At 36.3% G+C, this 16,045-nt stretch overlaps 1 protein-coding gene across 2 annotated transcripts in view; it reads right to left on the bottom strand.

Annotated features, from left to right (window-relative positions):
• The window catches only part of NXPE4 (neurexophilin and PC-esterase domain family member 4), a 453,299-nt gene that overhangs the window by 45,097 nt on the left and 392,157 nt on the right, over positions 1-16,045 (bottom strand). The gene's annotated exons all lie outside the window — the stretch shown is intronic.

The following is a 16,045-nucleotide window of genomic DNA, read 5'->3' as shown; positions in this document are numbered from 1 at the left end:
TTATAAGACAGGGGCAGTTACAGAGGGCAACTATGCCTCTGGTAACTATAATGGTTACTTTTAAGTGTCTACTTGACTAGGCTAAAAAATGCCCAAATAGCTGGTAAAATATTATCTTGGGGAATATCTAGGAGAGTGTTTCCAAAAGAGATTAATGATTCTAGCCAGACAGAGTAAAGGTCACCCTCACCCCTTACTACTGTAGACAGATATCATCCTATCCACTGAGCCTGGAAGAGCATAAAAAGATGGAAGTAGGATGAATTTGGTCTCACTACTTAAACTGAGACACTTTTTTTTTTTTTTTTTTTTTAAGCCCCAGATGTGTTTCTGGTTCTCAAGCCTTTGGACTCAAACTAGAAATTATATATATTTTCTCCCAAGACTCAATGAGAAAATAAAGAATCCAATTACAGAGTGGGAAAAAATTTGTTCATTTCACCAAAGAAGATATACAGATGGCAAATGAACATATAAAAAGATGCTCAACATCATTAAACATTAGGGAAATAAAAATTAAAATTATAATGAGATACTACTACACATCCATTAAAATATCTTTTTTAAAAAAGCTATAGAATTCAGCAGAGTTACAGGCTATAAAATCAGTGTACAAAAATCGATTGTACTCCTATACACCAGTAATGAGGCAGCAAAAAAAAAAGAAATCAAGGAATCGATCCCATTTACAATTGCACCCAAATACCTTAATATACCTAGGAATAAACCCAACCAAAGAGTTAAAAGATCTGTACTCTGAAAACTATAGAAAACTTATGAGAGAAATTTAAGAGGACACAAAAAATGGAAAAACACTCCATGCTCATGGATTGGAAGAACAAACATCATTAAAATGTTTATATCATCCAAAGCAATCTACACATTTAATGGACTCCCTCTCAAAATACCACCAGCATTTTTCACAGAGCTACAACAAACAATCCTAATTTTTTTTCATTCACCCAATCCTAAAATTTGTATGAAACCACAGAAGACCCTGAAAAGCCTAAGTAATCCTGAAAAAGAAAATCAAACTAGAGGCATTACAATTCCTGATTTCAAGCTGAATTACAAAACTGTAATCAAGACAGTATGGTACTGGCACAGAAACAGATACAGAGATCAATGGAACAGAATAGAAAACCCAGAAATGGACCCACAACTATATGGTCAACTAATCATTGACAAAGCAGGAAAGAATATCCAAAGGGAAAAAAGACAGTCTCTCTTCAACAAATAGTATTGGGAAGACTGGACAGAAACATAAAGAATGAAACTGGGCCACTTTCCTGCATCATACACGAAAATAAATTCAAAATGGATGAAAGCTCTAAATGTGTGACAAGGAATCATCAAAATCCTAGAGGAGAACACAGGCAGCAACCTCTCTGATCTTGGCCAGAGCAACTTCTTTCTAGACACATCACTGGAGGCAGGAAAAACAAAAGCAAACAAACTATTGGGACTTCATGAAGATAAAGAGCTTTTACACAGCAAACTACAAGGCAGTCTATTCAATGGGAGAAGATATTTGCAAATGACATATCTGATAAAGGGTTGATATCCAAAGCCTATAAAGAACTTCTCAAACTCAGCACCCAAACCACAAATAATCCAGTTAAGAAATAGGCAGAAGACATGAACAGATACTTTTCCAAAGAAGACATCTAGATGGCCAACAGACAAATGAAAAAATGCTCAACTTCACTCAGCATCGGGAAAATGTAAATCAAAACCACAATGAGATACCACCTCACATTGATCAGAATGGCTAAGATTAACACCACAAGAAACAACAGATGTTAGTGAGGATGTGGAGAAAGGGGATCCCTCTTGCACTGTTGGTGGGAGTACAAACTGGTGCAGCCACTCTGGAGAACAGTATAGAATTTCCTCAAAAAGTTAATAGAGCTCTCCTGTGATCCAGCACTACTAGGTATTTAGCCAAAGGATACAAAAACACAGATTTGATGGGGTACATGCACCCAAGTGTTTATAGAAGCATTATCAACAATAGTCAAATTGGGTGATAGAACTATTCTCCATCTTGATTGTGCTAATAGTAACATTCTGCCAAAAGTCAGAATATACTAAAAATGCTGAATTTTACTATAAATATATTGTACCTCAATAAGCTGACTTTCAAAAAAGTCTGGACAGAGTGTCATTTTCCATATTTGCTGTCACACTGTTCTGTACACCATGAAGAAAACGACATACATATAAACTTGTACACAACTTAAACAGATGGCATCATATCTTATATTTTTCAATAAAAACAGAGTTCTTTTAAAATATATTATTTATTTATTCATGAGAGACACAGAGAGAGTGGCAGAGACACAGGCAGAGAGAGAAGCAGGCTCCATGCTGGGAGCCCGATGTGGGACTTGATCCCGGGACTCCAGGGTCACGCGCTGACCTGGCGGCACTCAACCACTGTGTCACCCAGGCATCCCTAAAATAGAGTTTTATTATAGCTATGTGAAAAAGGCTTGCCATACCTTTCCCACTTTCTTTATAATAATGCCGTCATCTCGGTAAAATACAGAATATAATATTTATTTAAGATATTTAAGATAGATTTTTTAAATGTTGGCTATTCTTAAAAATATTTTCTCATCTAGTTATATGCTAAATAATTTGAAATGCTCACTAACCCACCCCAAATTTCTTCAATTACAATGTTGTGATTGTAAGCCTATTGGATCATGATGATCTGTTAACAAAAAGTTATACCCTAACTTTGCTCAAAGTTTAAAATATTAGGAGCATAGTTGATGATTTTAACCCTATACTTTGCTGAGGGTAATTTATCAATCTTAAAAATGAAAGGGTTTATAAAGTCTGAGGATCTCAAAGTATGCAGAGAGACACGTACCTTTTAAAATCTTTTGACAACTCCTCTGAAGCCCACATAGTTAACAATAAATGTGGTAGGACAGGACATAGAGAGCCAGAACAGACTGCTAGAGTCTGCGTAGGTGGGAGATAATTTGATGAGTTAAAAATAATTTAAACTCTGGAGTCATAAAGGCAGAGCGTGTAGGTGGCAAACATGGAGATCAAGTCGGGGTCAGAGTCCAGGGACTCAAAGGAGAGCTAAGAATATCAAAGTTAGAGGCTTCCCCTTGGAAATGCTCCCGCCTACATAGCCTGACTCTAACCAATGCTACCATTTATCCAACAGCAACAATGCACGAAGGCCTTTACCTGCATTCAAACCTGTACCTTCATGACAAACTTCTGTGCACTTATTATTAATCTCATTTTATTAAGGAACAGACAGCTAGTTGCAGGGTCAGGAACTGAATGTACACCTTTCTGATTCCGATGTCTCTATTTGTTCCACACTAGCCAGCATCTTATGAAAAACCACCCAATAGTCTGTCTTATTTGGCCCTACTGCACATTTGCTGGATTTCCAAAGACTATTTCCCATCTTCAGACATCCATGCCATTCTTCTCACTGGCTCTACCTCCTTCTTTTATGATTTATAGCATGCTCTAGGACTCTGAATTAGCCTCTTCTCACTAAGACCCTGTCTGACAGTTTCCTTCACTTTGATTCTTTTGAAACAAACACCTGTTCTCCCCAGTAGCAGTTTTATTCCTCTTTCTAAGGTCATCTTACTGATCCACAGCAGCATCTTCAGTTTTACAACATTCCTTTCTTGCCTGGAACTTGTGTCAGGGTTTTCTCTAGAATGAAAGTCCTACAGCTTCACAATTACCCTTAATTTGAGGATTGGGAAAAATCTCCCCTCCCCCCAAAAATAATTCAACTGATTATGATCAAGTTTTAAAATATTTGATCTTACATCAGTTCTGTTTTAAAATTTCTATGGACTCTCAATCCAAAGACAGTTGCTTTTTTATAGAAATGGTAACCTGGTATAACTGAAATTCACTGGACCAGTAGGTAAGAAACCTGTTCTATCCTAAATTCATTGTTTAGTTAGCTATGTAGACTTTATTAAATCATAAAACCACTTTGAACTTGCTTCTTGATCTTAAAAATTAGGCATAGTTTTGCCAAATAACTTCTTAAAAGGTCCTAGAGACCCAAATCTCACTCTAGATTGCTACTGTATGCATGTGATAAACTCATAGTAGCTGGTATTTCAGCTTATTGTGGAGAACTGTCACAGTGTATTCATGTTTTTCTTATATTTATAGCCTTTATGTGAGCTGAATTCTTGTTCAGTCATGATGGACAAAATCACCAAAGGAAAACAGGCACTATTCCTCATTCACAATGTATACATATACTTATATATAAAACACAACCCTACATATATCACAATCCCATCCCATAGTGGAAACTCTGAGAGGCTTGGTTTTTTTTTTTTTGGAACACAAGTGCCTAATATAAGCTTTGATGGCTGAGACACTCAATTCAAAGATGCCTATCTCTAATAAACACATCACCAGCCACACCACTAAATAAAGAACCAGGCCACCTTCCCCCATGGAGGCTTCTATGTTTTAAAGATCTTGGTTGATTTCAATAACTGATCATGATCATTTGGGCCACTTTTTTTTTTCTCTTCCCCCACTGTAAGTTCCCAGTCCTATCTTTTAAATTCACCAATAAAAAATGAGCCTGTGAAACCTTAGGCACCTACCATCATCCCCAATGAAAGCAGAACACCAGATCTTATCACTCTCCTCACTTCCCATGACTTGTGTGGCTCCCAGGTACTCTGTAGAATTCTGTAAATAATAAACTTTAATTTTTCAAGATTTCCTGATGGTTATTGCTAAAAGGGATGTTGCAATCATAATAACTATGAGACCCGGTCTAACACTAGCATTGGTTATTGATAGGCTGATACTGGCACAAACAATTGATATTAACCAGGGTGAATGCCCTATACTTGAAACTTGCTTGATTAGACCTAAGTCAGGTGTGTTCCACCATCTGAAAAAAAAAAAAGCTGCACTTGCTGGGGGGTCTGTTAAGCTACAATGTGATTTGCATATGGCTTCTGTAGTGTGTTGCCTGCTGTATCCAACCCAAAGGTCACAGCTGCTGTAATAACTCATTATATCCCCAGAGCAGGCTGATCAAGGCCACACAGTCTAATGAGACATAAAGGCCTTCACTGACTATCAAAGTGCATAAGGCTCCTTCATGCCTCAAGGCCAAGGATAGATAAGGAAAGTGTTTGGATTGCAAAGCTATTGTCACTGCCCACAGAGAGGTTCTGGGCTAAAGGCACAAAGGAAATGTTCCCATAGGTGAGGAGGACAGGAGATCTCCATCTGTGGCCCCTGAGTCAGTGAGTCATGCTTGGACTATGTGTCCTAACCCAGAAGAGTGAAAGAGCCCTGCAACCAGAAACCAATAGTGGCACTGGAGGGAAAATACAAGAGGCTATGGTCTGTCACCATTTCACTCACTACTCTTGCTCTTCATCCTCTGACCCAATGGGACATTATGGGTCCAGTCCCTGGTGTAATGTTGCTAAAGAAATTAGTGGACATATAAATGTCCTGAGCGTCTAGTGCCGGTGCCTCCCAAGAACCTGAGGAAGCATGCCAACTTTCTGATAAATGCGAAATCCCATGAATGCTTCATGGACATTATTCTGTGCCATATACCAACATGCCAAAACTTTAATATTACACTCCAGAGGCCTAGGGCTCTCCAGAAAACTGTACATAATCAATGCTAGTGGAGACAGATTTCAATCCCAGAAGAGATCTCTTGGAACATGTTGGAAAGGAAAGCAGCCACCTATAAGGAAGGCTCAGAGTGACACTATCCAAAAACTTCTGATAACAAAGCCCGAGATTAAGGAAACTAGACAAAAATAAGAAGTAGAAACCAAGATCAAAAACTATACCTTAACTGAAATTTAAATTCTTCTAAATAAATAAGTAAATAAATAAATGAATAAATTTTTTTTTCTTAAAGATTTTTATGCAGCAAGACAGAGAGGGGAGTTTGTTGGCTATTATGGATTTTCTTGTTTGAACAGGTTCAATCTAAATTTTTACTCATAGCTGACAAAATGTATTAACTAGACAGTGTCTCTAAAGACCCTACAATCTATAACTTTCTTAAAGATCCTTCTGAGCTTTATGCTCATTTCCTCTAAAATACCACAGATTCCAAGCCTCTTTGACTTTTCCCTGAATGGACAGGAACTGAGCAGCATACCCCATGAGGCATTTCTATCACCAAGGGGAAAGCTGACAGGGTTATTGAGGCCTCCGCAGAAGGAAAAGGAAAGAGGAAAGGCAAAGGCCCTCTGGAGCCACTGATGCTCAAACCAGAGTCCTCCCACTACTCATTTGGATATTTATTACCTGGCTCCATACCCACCCTTCCATCACAGTGATCACAGCTAGGGCTCTAAGTGAATGAAAGCACTAAAGTGAAGCCCACCTCCTGCTGCACAAAATTGGCATGGTCCAATGGGTTTTATCATTTCCCCAAATAGTGACCCAAATGACCCCTGTTTCCAACCCTAAAGATGCCCCACTTGACTCTGAGTCCAGAGATTTTTTATATGTCATTCCTCTAATTATAGGATGGTACTGTTACATTTTAACTGGGGTGCCAAAAGGATCCAAGAGGCACTAAACTTCCTAGTATAAAATTTACATTTTCTTTCTCTGTCCCTTAAAGATGTAAATCTTACCATGACTTTGAAATGTAAACACCCCAGGAGATAACTAAAGGTCTATTCACAGTTGCTGGAGAATGAAGGAAAAAACAAACAAAACAAACCCAAAACCCAAAACAGAAAGAGACCTTTTAAAATATAAACTGCTAATAAAGCTCTTTTGCCCAAAATCTAGTCCACAGCTTCCTTAAGATTACTCGTCAGGGACAAATACAAATTTTAAAAGTCTCCACAATTAGTAAAAAGCTTTAGCCACTGGAGTGGGTAACCTTCACTTTTTCCTCTGCCAGAGACCGTTATTTAAAAACTGTTATTTGTAAACTAGTGAGTTTTATATTGCACCCAATTCATGGCTAAAATTTTGGAATGAAAGCTCTAAGATTTCTGTTTGAGTCTATGTGTCTTTACATGTATGTTGCAGATGCATGCTATTTTTCTACCTTTGGATGCAATTGCTAAAATTAATTTGTAGAAGAGCTCTATGTAATTAGCTTAAAAATAAGCTCATACGAATTAAGTTTTCCTAAAAATCAGAAGTACAGAAATTAACCCAAATAATTTTCAAGTTCACATAACCTGGGATAGTCTAATAAATAAAAGCTAGTTTCATTCATCATTCATTTATTTTTATTTTAAAGATTTTTATTTATTTATTTATGAAAGACACACACAGAGAGAGAGAGAGGCAGAGATACAGGCAGAGGGAGAAGCAGGCCCCATGCAGGGAGCCTGATGTGGGACTCAATCCCGGGACCCCAGGACCATGCCCTGGGCCAAAGGCAGGCGCTAAACCACTGAGCCATCCAGGGCTCCCTAGTTTCATTTATTTAAAGGAGGTATGTATTTAGAGTTATCAGCATTAAATATAATGCAGATGAACATCTTTTATTCTACTCGAATTTATTAGTCAAATAATTTTTATGTTATCTCTATTATAAAACTTGTTGGCAAGAAAAGTAACTTGTGGTAGCAGGTGATTTTGTCAATTGTCTAATGAAATTTTCATGGGTAGTCTAAACATAATTGTTGGGATCAAGTGATTTAGATAGGTGTAAGCAGGATAACAGTTCTTAGGTGACTTATCAGGAATAATTATGGTATGTACTTAAAAAATAGTTTCCCAAACCTTTGATAACTTCTACTTTTTGAATTTTGCTGAATTAAATGATGGGAACTCGCTGAATATCTAGATGATTTCCAAATAAGATAAAATACTAAAGCATTAATTGCGAAGCAGATTCATTTACCTACTTTTGACCTCTTAGTACAGAGGTTTCTAGATAATTTGAAATGTATTCATAAGTTTATCAATCTAAAGAAAGTTGGCAGAACAGTTCCCAATTTCTTACTTCTTAGTTTTTACTTGAAATTAAGGTTTTTGAGGGTTAAGCATTCTAATGACATATGTGATTAAAACTTCTAGAAATAAGGGAAATTCTGTATGCAAGGCAAATTAGGATGTGCTTTTGAGTATGAAAGGTATGAAGTATGGAGATAAATTTTTGTGAAGGGAAGTAAAAAGTAATTTTGTCATAAAGTAAAACTGGTGGTGTCAGAATGGGAAGGAAAATAAAGAACAAAGTGGTATAGAAAGTTGGTGGGGGGGGAGAGAAAGAATTTTACCATGTGTGGTCAAATTGGCTAAAATTGCATTGTTATTACAAGGATTTTTAAAATAAGCTTTATTATCAATAGCATGCTTATGTAATTTTCTTGCACCTGCTAAAAGGACAAAATTTTCTTAGAATATTGATCTGTTTCTGATAAGAGATTGTGGAAGATTTTTATCTTTTCAGCAATCTGACTAGACAGCCAAGATTTTGTGTTTTAGCAAAATAATTTCCTGTGTTTCATGTTATCTTAATCAGGTCTTTGATTACTTAAGAAAATAATCTTTTAAATATTAAGAACTAGATTTGCATAAAACTATGTAACCTTCTATATTTGTCTTAAATTCTTTTGTCACTTTGGTTAAATAATGAACTATTGTTTCATAATGTTCTGTGATACTATTTAGTCAAGTGTCCAAAGCCTTTTGATATTTTTGATAAACTTTCTCAAATCAAATTCTAAATGAAGGCTTTTTGAACTGGAAATTTGAGAGTTTTCAGAGGGTCCCTGGAACATATTAAAAATTTTGTTTTCTCTATAAAAAAAAGACATTAAACTAGACTTATTTGATGTGTTAAATTACATGGGAAGTATAGTCAAATAAGAAATAATGCTACACCCTCTTTATAGATATCCTTGTATGGATATATATTATTAATACAAGCATTCTAGAAGTTATATGACATTCATAAAAACCTGATGTGTAATGTTATCAGTCATAATTCCAGTTACCTTAAAATGTATGTCACAGAAATAACCAAATTTCTTTGTCAACTGCATTATAATAAACTCTCATCAGATCTTTAAACATTGACATTTTTTAAGTCTGCTGTCATTTATAAACAGCTATCATTTACTCTGATGCTTGCAAAAGTACTTCATCTTCAAGGAAGATAGATCTTTATGGAAGGGTATCTGACAAATACAAGTTTCTGATAATTTTTAGGTCATACCACTGAACTGGGTAAAAACTCAACACTAAGGAAAAAGTGGATTCATAAAACTGCAAACACAAGATCAATAATTAATTACATACAACTGAGTGAACAGATGAGGGTGATTATAATTTTTTATGACCTTTGTTTGAAATATTGCTATATTTTTTAATCTTTCATTTTCCAGATTTAAGGAAATTTTCTCGTAAGTTAGGACTTCTAGCAATTTGGTAAAATGTACCTTTATAATATGAAACAATTCTTTTTTTCTTTCTATTTTTAAATACCTGATGCAAACACTTGGACCATATAGACTTAACTTGGGTTAGGTCACCACCCTCTGAAATGAGACACAACCATTTAACTGAACTGACCTAGTCTCAAGACTAAGAGACTAATTCAGTGAGATACTGAGCTACCAACTCAGGATAGATTCAAACCTACTTACATCAGACAGCCCAAAATGTTAAAATATTTTACAATGTTCTCTAAATCTTTGTACAGATTCCCAAGGTCCCTGAGATTACATACTTAATTTCATTGTGGGGCCCTTCAAGCTTTGGATAAGCAGCTGGATGTTATACCAACAGATGCAGAGAGTTTAATAGAGAGAGCAGAATAAGAGACAATAAAAGAGAACCTTGATAAAACCACTATCATTTCAGGGTGATTGCATGAATCCCCAGGATTATACTTTCTGAGGAGTAATATCAAAGTCTGCATACCCCAGAAGAAACAAACTTTACTAACATTTCCAGCCAAGTCATTGAACAAATAAGCAAACAACATCAAGATTTATTGGGAGAGATCAGTACATAAAGTTACTGCAATATATTATCTGAAATGTTTAGTTTTCAGCAAAAAAAAAAAAAAAAAAAAAAAACCCCACAATCCATGCAAAGTATGACTAGAAAAAAAGTAACAGAAATCACCTCAGAGAGGGTCAAGGTGTTAGATCTTGTAGACAAAAACTTCAAACAACAATTATAAATATGTTCAAGGAATAAGGGAAATTATGTTTAAAGAGATAAAGGTATCTTGACAAAAATATCAAAGAGAGATCATCAATTCAGAGATATAATTTAAAAAGACAGGGATCCCTGGGTGGCGCAGCGGTTTGGCGCCTGCCTTTAAGATTAACAGTTGATTTCTCATCTGAAACAATGGAGCAAGAAGGCAAAATAATGATGTATATAAAGTACTGAGGGGGGCGGGGGGGACAACAAACTCATCAGCTAGAATCTTTTATCCAGCAAAACCACCTTTCAAAATTGAAGGTAAAGAAATAAAAAACATTCCCAGAGAAATAAAAATGGAGAGAATCTATTACTAACAGACCTGCCTTACGAGAAATATTAAGGAAGAGTTCTTCAGGATGAAAATAAGCGACTCAGTAATTTTAATTGACACACATATGCATGCACATGTGTGCATGTGCACATGCACACAGAGTGACTAAAGATCATAATTACCATAAATCATCAGAACCTACTGCATAAGGTAATTGCTAGAAAAACCATTAAAAATTTTTAAATAAGGGATCCCTGGGTGGCGCAGCAGTTTGGTGTCTGCCTTTGGCCCAGGGCGCGATCCTGGAGACCCCGGATCGAATCCCACCTCGGGTTCCCGGTGCATGGAGCCTGCTTCTCCCTCTGCCTATGTCTCTGCCTCTCTCTCTCTCTCTCTCTCTCTGTGTGTGTGTGTGTGACTATCATAAATAAATAAAAATTGAAAAAAAAATTAAAAATTTTTAAATAGTAAAAATACCACTAAAGGAATTAAAAGTTGCACTAGAAAACACTCATTTACCACAAAAGGAAGCAGTAACAAAGGAACAAAGGAACAGAAAAATCAAGACAGGGGAAGGTGACAGAGTAGGAAGATCCTAAGCTGAACCAATCCCATGGATACACCTAGGTAACAACAACCATATCAGTATAAATAACCCATAAAATGATTTGAAAACTAGCAGAACAGACTCTCCACAGCTATTTGTAGAAAGGAGGCCACATGGAAAAAGTGTAGGAAGGGCAGAGACCCAACTGGGAACTAACTAACCTGCAGGACTAGCCACAAAAGAGAGAGGCATTGAAAGTATGGTGAAGGGGAGGAGCAGACTGCATGCCAGGCACCTCAGGCACAGGAGGACCTACACTAGGAAGACAAATACCCATAATATTTGGCTTTGAAAAGCAGGAGGCTTAACTTTGTGAGTTTTTATACTCAATGGGGCTTACCAGTAGCAACTTTAAAAATCACTGGACTTTGCTCTGGTAGAGCTGGAAGGAAATAGGAAACTGAGGCCTGTCCTTAAAACAACAGGTTGTTTGCTATAAACAATAAAGCTGAGATACAGCATGTAAACAGCAGTTTGGAAAATGTCTGGAGGATACAGAAAGGGAATTTATTTACTAGTGTCAGAGTGAGTGCAGGAGAGGCAGGAATCTTTAGGAGATTTCTCCAAAACAAAAGAGCTGGCTGGCATAATTTCGCTGCCTAAGAGCCTAGTTATATGGATATGTAAGGGAACCAGCTCACTCTCCACCTAGCTTGTTAGCAGTATACCCTACCCTCACATTCTCTTGTGGAATTACCATTCAACCTGCCCCTTTCAGCAGGAATTCTTCAAAAGAAGTTCTAGGTCTTTTCATGCAAGCAGATCAGTGCATACTCTGCTAATGTACCTCAACCTCACCATCTCCTGTAAATTCACCCCATCCAAGCCACTGCAGGTGGTAAGCATCCATCCTAAGCGATGCCACAAACATAGCATTGTGCAGGCAAACCTGACAGTGGCCAGCACCACCCCAAAGTGAGTCCTGCCCTGGGGGAGAGGAAAATAATTACATATACAAGTTCAACTACAGCTAGAACAATGGGTCAGGGGAATATACCTGGTCTAACTACAAGCCCCAACCATCAACAAATACCTCAAAAAGGGAAGCACAAAGAGAGCCTGGTAGTTTGGGATCACTGCAACCTCAACAGACAGACTGCAGGCAGACATCTGGTCTGACTACAGGCCCTGCCTGCCCACTAACAAAAGCCTCTCTGAGGATAATGCAGGGAGAACACCCTATATAGTTTTGTGCAACTGCACTTCTGGCAAACATCTGGTTCAACCAAACTCAAGGCTAAGGCAACCCCACCCTGGACCCTTAACAGCACAGGGACTAAATCCTGTCCACAACAAGCAAAGAAAGTCATTGCAGATGAATGGATTGAAGGAAAAAGTGGCTCAGTCATAACAGTAGGGCACATATAACACACACACACAGGAGACACTCCCTAAGCAATAGATTCTGGTAAAAAGGGGACACTGCACTGCAGGGCATTGCAGGATCTTTTCTATCACAAGGCCACTATTTTAAGAGGAGATACAGCTGACTTTCCTAACACATAGGAACAGACACAGAGTTAGACAAAATGATGGGACAGAGGAATATGTCCCGAATGAAAGAACAGGACAAAAATCACAAGTGAGCTAAACAAAATGGTGATAAATAACATGCCTGATATAGAAGTTAAAGTAATGATCATAAAGATACTCACTGGGCTTGAGAAAAGAATGGAATCTCAGTGAGATCATCAAAAAAGAGATGGAAAATATAAAGAAGAATCAATTACAGATGATGAACTCAATAACTAAAAATACATTAGAGGTAATAAACAGTATACTAGAGGAAGCATAAGAATGTATCAGCAAGCTGGAAAACAGAGTAATGGAAAGCAACTAAGCTGAACAAGAAAAAAGAATAATAAAATATGAGAATAAGTTAAGAGAACTCAGTGACACCATTGGACATAACAACATTTGCATTATTGGGATCCCAAAAGGAGAAGAGAGAGAAAAGGGGACAGAGAAGTACCTGAAGAAATAATAGCTAAAAACTCCCCAAATCTAGGGAAGGAAAGAATATTCAGATCCAGGGGCCACAGAGAGCCCCCAACAAAAATCAACTGAAGGAGTCCACACCAAGACAAATAAAATAATTAAAAGGGCAAAAAGGAGTGATAAAGAGAATTTTTAAAGCAAGATAAAATAAAATTTTTCTATAAAATGGAAACCATATAAAGCTGCTAGATTTTCAGCAGAAACTTTGCAGGCCAGACAACTGTGGCCTGGTATCTTCAAAGTGCTAAAAAGAAAAAACTTGAAACCAAGAATACTCTATCCAGCAAGGCTATCATTCAGAATAGAAAGAGAGACAGATAAAGAGAAATAACTTTGTACCCAAAAGTTGAAGGAATTCATCACCATTAAACCAGCCTTACAAGAAATGTTAAATGGGATTCTCTGAGTGAAAAAAGAAGGACCATTATCATGAGTAAGAAAAAAAGGAAATGAAAAAATTTCACTGACACATAAAAACATAATAAAATTAATCAGTCACAAAACCAGTATGGAAGTTAAGGCACAAAAGTAGTAAAAATCGGGTATATATAAAAATCACTCATGGGATTCACAATATAAGGATGTAAAGTATGACACCATATACCTAAAACATGGGGGATGGGTAGTAAAAACTTAGTGCTTCTAGAATAGATTCAAACTTAAGTGACCATCACCCTAAAATAGACTGCTATATCCATAAGATATTATATAATAACTTAATGGTAACCACAAATCAAAACCTGTAACAGATATACAAAAAATACAGAGAAAATAATTGAAACGTATCACTGAAGAAACCCATCAATTCACAAGCAAACAGAAGAACAAAGACTACAAATGTAATCATTAAATAAGTAAGAAGATGACAATGATTATATACCTGTTAATAATTACTTTGAATGTAAATAAACTAAATGCTCCAATCAAAAAATGCAGTTGATGGAATAGATAAAAAAGTAAGAATCATCTTAAATGCTGCTTACAAGAGACATATTTCAGACCTAAAGACACATGAAAATTGAAAGTAAAGGGATGGAAAATAATTTATTGTGTAAGGAAGTGAAAAGCTAGGATTGCAATACTTATGTTGTACAAAATAGACCTAAAAAAAACAAACAAACAAGAGACAAAGGAGGATAATACACAATAATAAAGGGAGTAATCCAATAAAAAGGTATAACAATTGTAAATATTTATGTACTCAACATGGAAGGACTCAAATACATATAGCAGTTATTAACAAAAATGCAGGAAGAAATCAGTAGTAATATAATAATAGTAGGGAAGTTTAACACCTGATCTATATCAATGGATAGATCATCCAAACAGAAAATGAATATGAAAACATGACACACTGGATCAGATGAATATAACAGATACATTCAGAATATTCCATGCCAAAACAGCAGGATGAACATTCTTTTCAAGTGCCCATGGAACATTCTCTAGAATAGATCATGTTAGGCCACAAGTCTCAAAAAGCTCAACAAGATTGAAATCATATCATGCATCTTTTCTGACCACAATGCTATGAAATTAGAAATCAATCACAAGAAAAAAATCTGGAAAGAACAGAAATACATGGAGGTTAAATAACATGCTACCAAAAAATGAGTGGGTCAACCAAGACATCAAAGAGGAAATCAAACAATACTTGGAGACAAGTGAAAATGAAAATACAATGGTTCAAAATCTTTGAGATGCAATGAAAAATGTTCTAAGCACAATTTTTTGGCAACACAGGGCTACTTTAAGAAGAAAAATCTAAAACAATCTAACTTTACACCTAAAGGAGCTACATACAAAAAGAACAAACAAAGCCCCAAACCAGTAGCAGGAAGGGAATAATGACTAGGGCAGAAATAAATGAAAGAGAAACTATAAAATTAGAATAGATCAATGAAACCAGGATCTGATTCTTTGAAAAGATCAAATAAATTGATAAACCTTTAGCCAGTCTCATCAAGAAAAAACCAGAGGTCTCAAATATACAAAATCAGAGATTAAAGAAGAGAAATAACAAACAACCTCACAGAAATACAAAAGGTTTTAAGAGAATATTAAAAAAAATCCAATAAATTGGACAACCTAAAAGAAATGGACAAACTCCTAAATCCCCTAAAACTAAGCCACAAAGAAACAAAATTTGAACAGATCAATTACCAGCAATGAAATTAAATCAGTAATCAAAAAACTCCCCCAAAAACAAAAGTCCAGGACCAGATGACTTCACAGGTGAATTCTACCAACCATTTAAAGAAAAGTTAATACATATTCTTCTCAAACTATTTCAAAAAAATAGAAGAGGAAGGAAAGCTTCCTAATTCATTTTATGAGGCCAGGATTACACTGATATCAAAACCAGATAAAGACACTACAGAAAAAGGAACTACAGGCAAATATCTGATAAACATAGATGCAAAAATCTTCAACAAAATACTAGGAAACAATCCAACAATATATTAAAATCATTCACCATGATCAAGAAAGATGTATTCCTGGGAAGCAAAGGTGGTTCAATACCTGCAAATTAACCTACATGATACACCACATCAACAGGAAAAAGGGTAAAAACTGTGTGATTCATTATGGTTCAAGATGGCAATGTAGGAAGACCCAGAACTCACTTCCTCCACCGAACACACTAAATTACACTTATGAATAGAATAATTCCTCATGAAGAACAAATGAGAGCTGACTGAAGAGCTACTGAACAACCAAAGATAAAGAGAATGACAAGAAAGATGGAGACAGGGTAACAAGGGAAACCATCCCCAACATTACCAATGGCAGTGAGGAGGAGCTGCAAGAAAACTGGAGAATGACGTGGTTTGCTTTCCTACCCCACCTTGAAACTAGACCAGACCATCTGTTTTTGATCCGTTTATCCACGAATGGACACTTGGGTTGCTTCCATGTCTTGAGTATTGGAAACAATGATGCAATAAATAGATGGGTGCACATTT

The sequence above is a fragment of the Vulpes vulpes genome, chromosome 12, assembly GCF_048418805.1.
Source record: "Vulpes vulpes isolate BD-2025 chromosome 12, VulVul3, whole genome shotgun sequence".
NCBI lineage: Eukaryota > Metazoa > Chordata > Mammalia > Carnivora > Canidae > Vulpes > Vulpes vulpes.
The sequence above is the reverse complement of the archived record's forward strand: the minus strand, read 5'-3'. Positions and strand labels throughout refer to the sequence as shown.